Source organism: Equus przewalskii, chromosome 1 (assembly GCF_037783145.1).
Source record: "Equus przewalskii isolate Varuska chromosome 1, EquPr2, whole genome shotgun sequence".
NCBI lineage: Eukaryota > Metazoa > Chordata > Mammalia > Perissodactyla > Equidae > Equus > Equus przewalskii.
Window position 1 is genome coordinate 38503275 of NC_091831.1, and position 15315 is coordinate 38518589.

Here is a 15315-nt window from a genome sequence, read left to right on the forward strand (position 1 = left end):
ATCAAGATATAGAACTTTTTCAACACCCCAGAAATTCCCCTCCCATTCCTTCCTGGTCAGTTGCATTCCCCACTCTAAGCCAAGCGCCAACCAATATTCTGCATCCCTATCTCCACAGATGAGCGCTGCTGCTCTAGAACTTCATCTTAATCAAATCATACAGCATTTACTCTTCAGTGACTGGCTTTTTCAGTCAGCCTGTTTCTGAGGTTCATCTACTGGTGTGTTGGAAATGGTTTGTATCGGTCTGCGAGAGCTGACTGCCAAACTTTCAGGAATTTTGAGAACTGATTGTTAAAAATAACTACCTTTACAAATTAAATTATGTAAACTTACAATTAAATAAATTATATTTAAAAACAAAGATAATACTGAAAGTGCACCATTTCCTCATATTGTACTCCATTTCACCGCTATTCTTTCTCTTGAGGTTATTTACATCCATTCTATCTATGTGCTACTGTGCACTTCTTCCCAATTCTGGGTTCAGTGTCATCACATTGGGAGCTTGAAATTGGCCATGATGGGAGTAATTATACCATGAAAATAAGCAAACACTACAAACCATAATTTTTCTTACTTGTTGGAGAGCCAGTTATCAAGCCTCTACCAGCACACCGCTAGCTACATCTATGTTGTTGCACGGATCAATAGCTCACTCTTCTTATTGCTAAATAGTACCCCGTTGTATGTTTGTCTTACAGTTAGTTTCTACTGTTGATGGATATTTTAATTGTTATTACTTTTTTGCTAGTATGAATAAAGCAGCTGTGAACATTCTTATATAAGCACTTTTCTTGGCTTGTGTTCCCATTTATTTTCGAGTTCCTATTTTATTTTGTGTTTCCACTACTTGGGAGAGTTGAAGAGTAGGCATATGTTTGACTTTATAAGAAACTGTCACATTTTTTCCAAAGAGGCTGTACCCTTTTAAAATTCCATCAGCAATTGTAATATGTAAGAGTTCCAGTTGCTCCACATTCTTAATACATCAGTATCCTCAGTTTTCGTTTATGGCATTCTGTTGTGTATGTAGTGCTATCCCATTGGAGTTTTTCATTTCCCTGATGAATAATAATGTTGAGAACTTTTTCACACATTTATTGGCCATTTGTATATCTTTTATTATGAGGTTTCTGATCAAGACTTTTGCCCATTTTTGAGTTTTTTGTCTTTATAATATTAAGGAGTAGGAGTTCTTTATATATACTCAATAGAAGCCTTTTGTTAGATATATGTTTGTGAATATTTTCTTCCCATCTATGGCATGCCTATTCCTATTATTAATGATGTCTTTTGATAAACAGAAGCTTTTAATTTTGCTGAGTACAATTTATCAATTTTCTCCTTTATAGATTCTGCTTTCTGTGACTTATCTAGAAAATCATTGCTTATTAAAATTCATGAATATTTTTTCCTATGCTTACTTCTAGAAGCTTTTATAGATTTATATTTTATACAAGGTATGATCTATCTTGAATTAATTTTTGTGACTGGTGTGAATGAGGAAACGGGCAAGGTTCATATTTTTCCTTATGATATGCATTTCTTCCAGCACCATTTTTCCCATTTAATTCCTTTGGAAACTTTGTCAGAAATTAATTGACTATATTACTGTAGGTATATATCTGATCTCTATCCATTCCTTAATCTATTTGCCTATCCTTCCACCAATATTACACTGTCTTGCTTGCTGTAGACTTTATAGTAAGTTTTGAAACACCTTTTTTCTGTCCTTTTTTTCAAAATTAGTTTATTCTAGGTCTTTTGCGTTTCCATATAATTTTTAGAAGCAGCTTGTCAATTTCTGAAGTGAAAAACCTGTTGAGATTTTAATTGAGGTTTCACTGAATCTATAGATCAATTTGGGGAGAACTGACATCTTAACAGTACTAAGTCTTACAACTCATACACATATTATATCTCTTCACTTATTTCTGTCTTCTGCAAAGTCTCTCTGCAATATTTTGTAGTTTTCAGCAGAAGGTTCTTAACAGATTTCATCATATTTATTCCTAAGTATTTTTTTATACTGTTGCAAATGTTCTGTGTGTTTTTTATTTCATTTTCCAGTTGTTAATTGCTAGTATGTAGAAATACAATTCTTTGTATTATGATTTTGTATTCTGTGATATAGTTAAATTCATTTATTGGTTAAATTCTTTCTTACGTTTTTTCTTTTTTCACTTTTGGTAGATTCCTTAAATTTTTCTATGTACACAATCATATCAAATATGATTAAAGGCAGTTTTAGGTCTTTTCCAGTCTGCAGTCCCTCTATTTCTCTTCATGCCTCATTGCACTGACTAGGACCTCCAGGACTTTATGGAAAAAGAGATAGTGAAAGTGAACATCCTTGCCTTATTCCCAGTCTTAAGGGTAATGAATTCAATCTTTCATTATTAAGCAGAATGTTAGTTGTTGGCTTTTTATAGATGCTTTTTATCAAACTCAGGAAGTCTTCTTATATTCATATTTTGCTAAGAAGTTTTATCTTGAATGGGTATTGAATATCATCAAATGCCTATTCCATGTTGTAAATTGGTACACCCACTATGGAGGTTCCTCAAAAAATTAAAAATAGAACTATTGTATGATCCAGCAATCCCACTTCTGGATATATATCAGAAGGAATTGAAATCACTATCTCAAAGAAATATCTGCACCCCCATGTTCATTGCTGCATTATTCACAATAGCCAAAACATGGAAACAGCCTAAGTGTCCATTGACAGATGAACAGATAAAGAAAATGTGAGACATATATGTATGCGTATATATATACATATACATATATATACTTTCTGTTCAATGACTGCAAGTCTCTAGTGATGTTCCATTCTTTCATTCCTGATATTGGTTATTGTGTTTTCCCTCTTTTTTTGTTAATCAGTCTAGATAGAGGTTTATCTATTTTATTGATCTTTTTAAAGAACCAACTTTTTGTTTTGATAATTTTGTCTGCCGTCTGCCTATTTTCTATTTCAATGTTTCCCATCATATCCTTATTATTTCCTTTCTTTTGTTTATTTAGGCATATATTTTCTCTGATTTTTCTAACTTCTTAATGTCAGGAACTTAGAACTTAATGTTAAATTCTCCTTCTTTTCTGATAAAAGTACTAATAGCCATAAATTTTTTTCAAAGCACTGCTTTAGCTGCATCCCACAAATTATGATATGTTGGTTTTTATTTTCTAAATTCCCATTGATTTCCATTTTTACCTCTGGGTAAGTAGAAGAATGCTGTTTAATTTCCAACTATTTGTGGACTTTCCAGATATCTTTCAGTTATTGATTTCTAATTTAATTTGTGATGAGAAAACATAGTCTGTGTGGTTTCAATCCTTTGAAATTTATTGAAACTTTTTGATTACTTACTATATAGTCTGTCTTGGTGAATGTTCCACACATATTTGAAAAGAATGTATATTTTGCAGCTGTTAAATACAGTTTCTACAAATATCAACTTGATTAAGTGGGTTGACTGTTGTTCAAATCTACAGCTTTACTGATTTTTTTGTGTTAAATTCCCCAACTATAATTGTGCATTTGCCTATTCTTTTATTTTTTTAAAGTATGATTTTTGGTAAGGAAGATTGGCCCTGAGCTAACATTTGTTGCCAATCTTCTTCTCCCCCATTCCCTTCAAAGCCCCAGTACATAGTTGTATATCCTAACTGTAAGTCATTCTAGTTCTTCTGTGTGGGATGCCACCACAGCATGGTGTGATGAGCCATGTGTAGGTCTGTGCCCAGGATCTGAACCAGTGAAACCTGGGCCACCAAAGCAGAGCGTGTGAACTTAACCACTTGGCCACGGGGCTGGCCCCCTGTCTATTCTTCCCTTAAGTTCTTTCAGTTTTTTTCTTTCTGTATCTTGAAGCTGTGTTACACATAGGATTGTAATTTCTTCTAAATGAACTGCCCATCTTATAGTTACAAAATGTCCCTCTTTATCTCTACCCATACTCTTTTTCTGAGTCTGATATTAACATACACATGTTAGTTTTCATGCTTCTTCTTTGTATAGAATACTGTTTCCATCCTGTTCATTGTAACCTCTCTGTGCCTTTATATTTAACACATCTGTTATAAGTAACATATAATTAGGTTTTGCTTTTTAATCCAGTCTATAGTCTCTATCTTTTAATTTGAGCATTTAGTTCATTTACATTAATGTAACTTGATATGGTTGGTTATAGATCTACCATCCAACTATTTGTTTTCTGGGTTTTTTTAAAAATTTTTTTCCTTTTTCTCCCCAAATCCCCCAGTGCATAGTTGTATATTCTTAGTTGTGGGGCCTTCTACTTGTGGCATGTGGGATGCTGCCTCGGCATGGTTTGACGAGCAGTGCCAGTCCGTGCCCAGGATTCAAACCAACGAAACACTGGGCAGCCTGCAGCGGAGTGTGCGAACCTAACCACTAGGCCATGGGGCCAGCCCCTGTTTTCTGTTTGTCACATCTGTATTTTCCCTCTGTAGTCTTCTTTCCATCTTTGTTTGGATTAACTGAGTAGTTTTTAGTGTTCTGTTTTATCTTCATTTTACTGTGTAGTTATATCTCAGTATTTTTTGCTTGGTTTTGTTTGGTTTTGTTTTAGTGGTTGTGATGGTAAGTACAATATTGACATAATACTATATCACTTCATGTATAATACAAGAACTTTGCAATGGTATATTTCTTTTCTCTCCTCTTTCCCACTGTGCTATTATTGGCATAGATTATTATGTTCATATGTGCTATAATCTCCATAACACATTGTTATTATTTCTACTTTAAAAAACCAAAGAAATTAGTAAATTTGAGGGTAAGCTTTCTACATCTACCCACATATGTAATACTTCCTGGACCTCTTCATTCCTTTGGGATGATTCATTTTTCTATCTGGTATCACTTTGCTTCTGTTTGAAGAACTTCATTTAAATTTCTTGTAGCACAAATTTGCTGAGATAAATTCTCTCAGTTTTTCTTTATTTGAAAACATCTTTATTTAATATTCCTTTTCAAAGGATATTTTCACTTGATGTGGGATTCTACATTGACAGCATTTTGTTTGTTTATTGATTTTTGTTTATTTGTTTTGTTATGATTCAGTTCGGATTTGTTTTGGGGAGTTTTCCTTTCTAAACACTAAGAATATTTTTTCTTTGCTATCTGGTTTATATTGTTTCTGAAGAAAAGGTCGTAGATATTTTCATCTTTGTCCTACTGTATGTAATGTGTCTTTTTGTTTCTGGCCACTTTTAAGATTTGGTTTTCAGGAAATTTAGCATAATGTGCCTTGGTGTGATTTTCTTTAGATTTACCCTTCTTGGGATCCATTGAGCTTCTTATCTATGGGATAGTATTTCTCATCAAATTTGGAAAATGTTGGACCATTATTTCCTCGAAATTTTTTTCTTTCCTCCTCCTTCTGGGACCCCAATTACATTTATGTTAGATGACCTGATTTTGGCTCACAGGTCACCAAGACTTTTTCATTTTTTAAGACTTTTTTTTCTCTAGTTTCAGTTTGCACACTTTTTGCTAACCATTTATGAAGGTCTCCAGTCTTTTCTTTTGCAGTATCCAATCTTCTGCCAAGTTATTCCAATTATTTTTCATTTTGCACATTTTTTTCAAATTGAGAATTTCAATTTGGCTCTTGTTTATAGTTTTCATTTTTCTCCTGAGATTCCAGCCTGTTTATTCTTAATGTTCTTCCATTCCTTTAAGACTTTGCACATATTTATAATAGCCACTTTAAAGTCCTTGCCTGCTAATTCCAACATATCTGTTATTTCTGGTTTTATGTGTATTAGCTGATATTCCCCTGGTTATGTTACTACTTTTTTGCATATCTACTACTTTTTGTCATAAGCTATATATTGTGGAAACTACATTATTGAGTGTCTGTATTTTGTTGTCTTCTTTCAAATGGTCTTGAGATTTATTCTAGCATGCAGTTAATTTACTGACCAATTTTTCTTATTGAAACTTGTTTTAGGCTTTGTGAAGTTATGTCTAAAAGAGCCTTTTGTCTATGGTAAGAGTAGCCCTATTCTTAAAGTATGGCCTTTCTGGGTTCTTAGTTCAATGTCTGGAATGTTTGGCAAGATCTCCCATTCTAGCTTTTCAGAACGCCAATATCTCCCAGTATCATGGAACCTCTGGAATCACCAGTCAGCTCACAGCCTAGGAGCTATTTTCTGCCAGGTCTCATGGAGTCTGACCCTGCACATACACAGCTAAAAATCTGTCCAAAGACTGGAAAGAACGTCTATGCAGATTTCTAGAAATCCTTTTCAGAGCAGTTTCCTCCTCTCAGGTACCCTGCCCAGCAAATTCCAGTCATCCAATAGCAAACTCTGATTTCATCAGAGCAAACTCTGATCTCTGTTTGCTCCACCCAGGGAGACTACCATCTCTGTGTGGATTTCCCTTCCTTGCACAGAGATTGGAAAGTGCCCTAGGCAAAAGGCTGAGGTGAATGGAAACTTCACCTCATGCATTTCACTATTCTCAAGAGTCTATCCCTGTGGTTGTAAATAGTTGATTCATGTTATTTTTACAGTTTTATACTTTTTTTTTATCACAAAAGGCTAAATGTTATACCTGTTACTCTGTCATGGCCAGAACAGGAAGTTGGAATCTTCTGATCTTTTGAGATTCAGCTCAAGACTTTCTCCATCCTTAGTGCCCTGGAAAAACTCTGTTTGGTTCCCACATTCTACATTATAGATAATGCTTTGTAATTTGATTTATATACATCTCTGTCTCTTCCTTTTAGGCTGTGAGCCCCTCATGAGAGCGGACATTGATTAGCAAGGTATAAATATAGTAGGCATTCAATAAATGTACTGTAATGATTTCTAAAATAAATTGGATAAGTGCTTTCCACTTAAACTATAGCATCTCTATTCGCAGAATTAACATGTGTCCTACTTATATGAAAACTCTTTGCACCAGCTAAGAAAGCTGATGGGAACAAATCAGAGACTAGAACATCAAGATTTATACAAAGAAACACAGATACTGCCCTCAGTCTGAGGGATAATGCCCAGGGAACAGCCAACTTGCCCTCACATAGGAAGGAGCTGAGGGGGCCTGGCTTGTGCTCTGGGACTCTGGTCCTGAAGGCTGAAGGGAGAGGAAAATTGCTTTTGATTAAGGTAGAGAGAGCTGTCTTTCTAACTTGCTCCGACCCAACCCCTGAGAACTTGTTCACACTGCGTATTAGAGATTAAAAACTGAAATAGCAAGTAAAGCTGTCACATAGGGGTTCAGAGCTAAAGACTGTTGAGATAGACTTTGCCCAACATCTTTTTTTTTTTTAAAGATTTTATTTCTCCTTTTTCTCCCCAAAGCTTCACCGTACATAGCTGCGTATTTTTAGTTGTGGGTCCTTCTAGTTGTGGCATGTGGGACGCCACCTCAGCACAGCCTGATGAGCAGTGCCATGTCCGCGCCCAGGATCCGAACCGGCAAAACCCTGGGCCGCCCAAGCAGGGTGCGCAAACTTAACCACTGGGCCACAGGGCCGGCCCCTGCCCAACTTCTAATATTTGTCTAGCACTTAGCATTTGCTAAGCAGGTTACTGTTGAATAAATGACTGAGTGACTGAACAAATGAAGAAATATTTAAACACTACTTCCAGAAATGAAGACCTCTGCTCAAGGTGTTCAATCAGGCAATAATCTCTTGCATTCAGATGCTACTCCAGAGTCCACAAAATTCTTCCAAATGAATATTACTTGTCAGTCCCCTATCAGGGTATCACCAAGTGACCTGCCCTGAAACAATGAGAAACAACCTTTATTAAACTACTCTGTTCAATTCAGAATTGAACAAAATCTAGTGAACTCAGAGAGGATCCATAGGAGAACAATAAAAAAAGAGATCAAACAGAGCTTCTGAGGAAAAGTTAAGAGAATAAAGATTATGTCAGCTAGAAGAACAGAAGATGACTATAAATTTTCAAGCAATGAAAGAACATTACCTGAGCAATGGTAGTTAGCCATGAGCCAGTTCCACTGAGGACAGAAAAAGAGGAAGCGATTTGCATTAAATCTAAGGGAGAAACGAGAGCAACTGTGGTTTGGGACTAATAAGAATAATCGTACATGTACCAATTTAAGGAAGTCTGTGTTTACATGGCGCATATAATGTAGATTCCTTAAGTTCTTTTTTAAATCAGAAGAGTTTTTACTTATTTTTCAGAATGTTTTCCATGTCACAGTTCTACATATGTGGAAACTTCTTTGCAAGGTAAGGCAGCATTTGGACATGAGACTTCCAAGGCTGAAACTCCCGTACAATGAAGTTGGATTTTATTAGTGTACCATAACCTGAGCACCCTTCAGACACTCACTTTATTCTGACTTCTATTTTATCATGAATAATAATATTACAGAAAATTCAGTGAGTGTCTACCATGAAATTTGTGATCATCAGGCTAGTGAGCCTATAGCTGTATATATATTTTTATGCTCTGAGTGAGATATAGTTATCTACGTTTGCACAAAAACATATTCTACTGAAAAGTGCCTCTAAAGCAGTTGCTAAGATACAGATTTGTCTGGAGCAATGAAAACAAGAATAAGTGATTTCATACCGGAGAGAAAAACATTAAATTCCAATCAATTAAATCTAGGAAAAGGGAAAATTTCAGACTACTTTGGCATTGAGTAGGCCAAACATTGGAAAGAGTAGCTGAGTCTTTTACCTGTCATCCAGATGTTCTGAAAGTCAACAATGTTGGCCAGCAGCTGGCCCCATGGCTGAGTGGTTAAGCTCGTGCATTCTGCTTCTGTAGCCTGGGGTTTGCCAGTTAAGATCCTGGGCGCGGACCGAGCACTACTCATCAAGCCATGCTGTGGTGGCATCCCACAAAGAGGAAATAGAATGACCTACAACTAGGATATACAACTATGTACTGGGGCTTTGGGGAGAAAAAAAAAAAAAGGAAGATTGGAAACAGATGTTAGCTCAGGGCCAATCTTAAAAAAAAAAAATTGTTGGCCAAGAGAAAATTTAAAAGCAGCTTAAAATAAAGTCTTGGAGACAAAACACCTGCTAGGGTTTATTATACAGTGCAGAGCACTGTGCAGATTTAAATGAAGAAGTGATCACATAAAATTCTGTGGGGCATAAATGGTTGGAAGGCTGCTGCAGAGGCAGCCCTTGGATGCTCATTGAAGGATGCTGGAATGTTATTAGCAGAGTAACAATGCTGGAGACTTCCAAAGACTTATATGGTAATATAAAAACAACGAAGGCTTTATTTGGGAATCAGAGAGCATTCCATTTGGCTGAACTTCATTGTACCTACATTTGTTGGGAGCTACAAAGAGAAGGTGGAAGCAGATATAGGAAGCCCCAAATCACCTATCCATGTCATCTTAAAAGAAACTTCCTTCATTGAACGAGTAGTACATCTAGGTCACACTAAGCAAAGAGCTTTCATCTTGAGTACCAACTCCCGTGAATGGATGGAGAAGGACAAGAATGGTTTGCTGAGAAGGATTCTGAAGCCATGTCTCTGTACAGTGGGAAAAATACTGTGATCAATTAATGATGTCTGCCATGGTCACTGAAAGGAGTATTAGTGTAGAGTCCCCGGGTATTTAGCTATGTCACCTCCATGGGCTCTTCTAGTGTTTTAAGAGTCTAAGATTCTAGATTTTAAGGTTCCATGCACTCTGAAAAGCATGTGTTTTTGTTGCAGACATCATTTATTTCTCTATTCTTAAAGTTAGTTCCCATTTTTATTTTGTGGAGAGTATAAGAGCCACGCAGTTGATTTGGTCTCAAGTGTCTTAGCTCATTGAAATTCTATTAAAGTAATAAGAAGGCAAAAAAGAGAGAAAAGAAAAATTGGAAAAGGCCAACTTCTGTTGAATGAAATGTCTGAAAAACACCCGTAGTTTCCTTTTTCTCTCAACCTACTATATCTATTGCATTATCTTCAGCGAGTGGTCCAGGAAGAGAAAAAGGAATCATGTTGCCTAGTGGCCACTCCATTTATTCTACCTGCCACTGAAAGAGACCTGCTGTGACACTGGCACCAGGAGTCGCCTTTTTTAAACAGAAGCTACTGGCCAAAAAAAACAAAGGAAACATGTATTTCCCAAACAAAGGATGTGTTAGTTCTGGAAGGTAGTTCTCTTCTCAGCTGCCAATAAAAAGAAGGCTATTTTTTAATTAACAGCTCAATTCTTCAGATATCAAGAAAGTTAGAAACAATAAAGTCTACAAAATCGTGGGCTGGGTGCAATTGTGTGCCTGGACATCCTTTCAACCATTCAAATTCAAAATAGCAAGACAGGGGGGTTTTGTCCTTACATTTTTCCTCTAGTGGTATTAAGTTCTTTCAGGATTAGAATGCGATCTTTAAAGTGTCTACCTTCCTAAAGTCAAAATAATAATAGTATATCAAGGCATGCCAGCGGAAAACTTCAGCTTGTTCTCTCCTTCCTTCATCTCCTCCATCCCTCCCCACACGCATTTTCAGCTTCAGAAAAGAGAATAACGAGCAGTACAAAATACCCTTGGAAAGACCCATTGACTGTCCCACATGAAAAGAATCTATGTAAGTCCAGTTACCTGGATGCAGGAATCAGGAATGCTCACCTCCTCAAGGCTTATCTAAGCAGTGTGGGGAGCAGATTTAGCTGTCAGCTTAGAATGCTGGTTCACCGAAATGGAAAAGCTTGATGCAGGAGGTGGGCAGGGGGAGGGGGGTGGTCTGCCCATTGACTCAAATTCTCATATTTATTGAAATCATATACTGAACCTATATAGTATGCTTGACGCTGCACTGTGAAGATGCAACATGAGGAGTCCTGAGGTCAGGGAGCTCCCAGTGTAATGGAGGAAATGAAAACACAACTAAAGTAGCCCAATGCAATGCGAGAATGGTCGCCACTGTGCCTGGGCATTCCCTGATGGTCTTTTGGATCAGGAAAGGCCAGAGCTGTGGGAGATATTTTAGAAGTGAATGTTCAGCCCCCTGAATTCAAAATCAGGTCTGGAGGTCTTCTTTAACAGTCAGTGCTGTAGAAACACCCACCACATACAAATTTAAGGATCGGAATTTCATCTAAATGATGGAATATTGCAGTCTTTAAAGTTTCATATATATATTTACACACATATGTATATATGTTGTGTGCATATATGTATATATTTTTAATGGAAGGGGAAATGTTCAAGCATGTAAAGTAAGAAAAATTGTATCAGGATAAAAACTGTACATATGTAATATATATATTATATTTGGGTCAGTCTCAGCCTATCAATAGAGCTGCTATCTGGCTAGTAATGCCTGGTGGCACTCACCTGGGCCTATACTCATTGTGGCAGGCCCCACAGACATTTCCCCTTTCAGAGCCACTGTTTTGGCTGGACCAGCTCTTGTGGTTCTTATTATAAGACACCCTCAGGTAGAGACAGAGAGAAAGAGTGTGCACCTGGGGTTCTGCCTTTATTGGGGTCAAGGGTGGGATGCCTAGGGTTTTGTGGGTTCAATCTTTATTGGTAAATTTAAAGATCTGGAATTTAAAAGTGTGGGAAGGGAAAAGCAAGTGTCAACAGGTCAGTTATAAAGGTCAACCAGAGATTTCTAAAAAGGGGAACTTCACTGGTGCGGAGGCCTGACTCTGTCGATGAAAATAATCCATATCCAATCTGTAAATGAAAATTTGGGTGAGTTTATTCTGAACTGAAATCTGAGGACCATGGCCCGGGGCCTTTCCTCCCAAAGGAAGAAAGGGCACCGAAGAAGTGGGGTGCACAGAGTGGTTATATACCCCCAAACAGGGTGTTTCACATATGATTGAAATGTCCCTCCCACAAGAGTCACAAGATTGCCCTGTCGGCACAGCCCTTGATGGACACAGCAGGTAGTGGGTCTGCGATCTCAGAGGGCGGAGCAGGAGGCAAGTCTATTGTCTCGAGCTGGGCGGTCACAGGTGAGCGCAGCAATCAGTTACTAGCCTAAGGAAAGATGCTTAATGCTTAAGGAGACGCCAACATTGGGAGGGGGAGGGAAGTTGCACCTTCATCTCAAGGGCCTTTGTTCTTGCCATAGGGAATCTCTAAAGCAGATATACAATGCATGCTCAACGGCCTCGGTCAGGCCCTTTTGGAAAGACAAGGTCAGGCCGAATTAGGTTTATACCACATGGCTTCCTCATATTCTCCAATATATCCTATTGCTTGCCATTTTTATTTGTCAACTCTATCTAGTTGTGTAGCTGGCAATGTGTTTTTTGAGATGAATGCCTTTGAAGTGGATGCCTCTGTAAGTAAAAACTTGTCAGGCACTTACATAACAATTGAAAACCTAATTGTCAGGTGCTTACTTACACTTCGAATGTGAGCCCAGTGATAAATTTCTAGCAGGACACTTATAACCCGGCCAGGTGTTTTCCCTTCCCCCAACTTCCAGGAATGGCTGACCCACCCCTGTCATTCCACCACAGCCTGTGGAGGTCCAAACGCCCGCCCAGATTTCTGCAGCTTCCCCTGGGCTTCCGTGCTCTGGCCTCCGGAGCTCCAGCTTCCCGGACACCATGTTTACGCCGCTTGTTTTGACCTAGATGTGAAACTAACACCTCTTCCCAGCGCCGGAAAATACGTTCACACACTGCAGCAAATGCCTCCCCAGAGTCGTCTGGCTTCCCCAGCGCTGCATCCCTTTTGTCAGAGGACACCCAGCCCCCGCACCCAATCTCTTTCCTTCCTGTACCAAGGGACAAGATGTTCTCCCAAGCTGAATCCAGAAAATCTATCAGTTTATTTTCTAAAAAAAAAAAAAAGAAAGAAAGAAAAAATTTCAACCCAAAAAGGAATTCGGATGCCAGCTGTTACTTTAATTAAAAAAGAAAAAAATTCAACTCATTACTGGCTAAAACGCTAACAGAGGAATTCCAGAGTTCAGGGACTGTGGGGCAAATTATTCGTTGTGGTGGTTTTCAGTATCTTCCATATTTATGTGCATATTCCTTTTCAAATAAGAAACACAAAAGAAAAATGGTGTTATTGCTTAAAGCACTCACTTCTGAGCGAGGGTGTGAGGCCTCTGTGGGGGAGGATGGGGAGGATGAAGGTGCCCAGCTCCTGAGCACCCCCAGGCAGAGGAGCCTGTTCGCGCCCTCTGCTTTCCAAGGTCTGCTAAAGCTGCTCTTGCAAAGGTCACCCCATCCGTCCCTTCGAAAGCCAATGAATGGCCTTTTCTCATCCTCATCCTTCTCTCTTGGTGCCTGCTAACAGGAAGGCGGGGAGGCCGTCGCATTCCGGGTGTAAAAGACCCTGCCAGGAGGGGGCCCTGGCGGCCAGGAGGGTGCAGGAGCGGGAGAGGCGCGATGGAGCACTTCCTAATAACCGTCGTCACCTGGTGGGTTCGCTAACCTCAATTGCAATGAGCGCAGCCACAGTGTTTGCTGCCACTCATCAGCACAGCTGCTTAATTGCTTGAACGAAGCAGTTTGCCTATTGGGGGCTACAAATTAAAAGGTCGTGTTCAGTTTGTGTGTTTCCTGAATTTTAATTTAATTTGCAGCGTTAATCCTTTTCAGGATTCACTGGCACAGACAGCCGCTGTTTGCTAAAGTGAGCAGGACCGCCTCAGGCCTCTTCGCTGCTCTCCTCCCAGCCCAGCGGAGCCTCAAATTAGTTGGGGAGGGGAGTATACACTCAGCGCTCAATAACCACAGTACTTGATTGAAAACGTGAACTAGTTCCCACAATTAAGGGCGACCCAGCAAGATTCCAGCATTTCCAGGATTCCCAGCTGCTCCAGGAAGGGAGCAGCTGCTGGGTCAATGAAGGCCTGAGTGAAGATGCTGAAATGTTGCCAGGTACTGGAAACCTCCAGACTAATAATAGATCTGAGAAGGATGAGCGAGACCGAGGGGAGCGAGGAGGACCACAGAGACTCACATTTCCTGGAAGCTCGGTGGAATATCTTCACTCAAAAGGCTTAGGAAGGCCCCTGAACCCAGCCTAGCTCTGGCTCTGAAGGATCACACATCCTATCGCTGAGCTCTAGGGAGCAGAGCAGGGGGGACAGGGCCAAAGCTGCCTTCTCTCTGCAGGTGCAGCTCTTGGCCAGGAGACTGCAAGTTTACAATGGGAAGAGAAGAAAGAATATGATACCCTTAAGGGGTTCTCATTCTGCAGATTTATTTCGCAATTCATGTTTATTATCCACATCTATGCAAAATAAACCATTTTATTGATCAATTTCACTAAATTGCAACAAGTTTTATAAGTTCTCTTCATTGGTTTTTTAAAGTGGCCATATTATTTTTCAACGAGCTCCAGCAATGACAGGCTTTCAGTAAATGTGACTGACTGTATATCCCTACTGTCACCAGTTGGGTCATTCCAACCTGAAGTCAAAACCGGAATCTCCATCAGAGACAGAGAAGAAAGAAGCAAAACCTTGTTTCTCTGGCTCCAATTCTACCCACAATAGCGGAATCCAGCCCTGCCCTAGCCCACACCCCACTCTGCAAATACGTCTGGGAACTCCATGGAGTGTCCTCGGGGTTTCTCCTCCCTGTTCCATGTGCCACGGCCACGCTCCTGCCCCTGCTCCTTCCAAAGCCCAAGCCAAGCCTGGTGTGGGCTGCTCTGGTCCTTGGCCAGGCTGCCTGCTCCCCGGTGAACTGGGACAGAGGTTTGTGTTGACTCGGCATGTGGCCGAATTACCACGTGTGGAAAGTGCAGTAACGAGGAGGTTTAAGGTTCTTTTATTTCAGTCTCCATCCTCAGGCTCTGGCACAAGCGCCGAGCACAGGGAGGATGGGCAGGCGGATCTAGAACGCAAAATGCTCCCACAGCCTCCCCTCCCTTTTCACACTGAGCCGTGTTCCTCAGACCAAATTTGTGTTCTCCCATCCTCTCTTCCCTTCAATTCTTTCCAAGAGACTCCTAGTCATTTCCACAAATGGCCCCCAGAAGGGCGCCACCCCATACGGGGGCACAATAACCAGTAACACTTGCCTCCAGGCAAAGCCTCCCCCTCCTGCACTCCTGTGTGTAAACTTTCCGATTCTCTCTCCTGCCAGCAGAGGGAAAGGGTCTGGATAGAGATTCTTGGGGATGGGAGCAGGGTAATGCCCAGAGAAAGAGGGCCTCCCTCAATCTTCTCCTTCCAGAGAAAGTCAGCCCCCACTTGGCAACCACCCACCACCACCCCTAGCAGAGACAAGGCACAAAAGTTTCTGTCAGAAGCCTTTCACTCTAAACATTGCCCTTGCACAGTTCACAGGACCCAGAAACACACTGTCACTTTAAGTTAAACACTACATTTATACCCAAA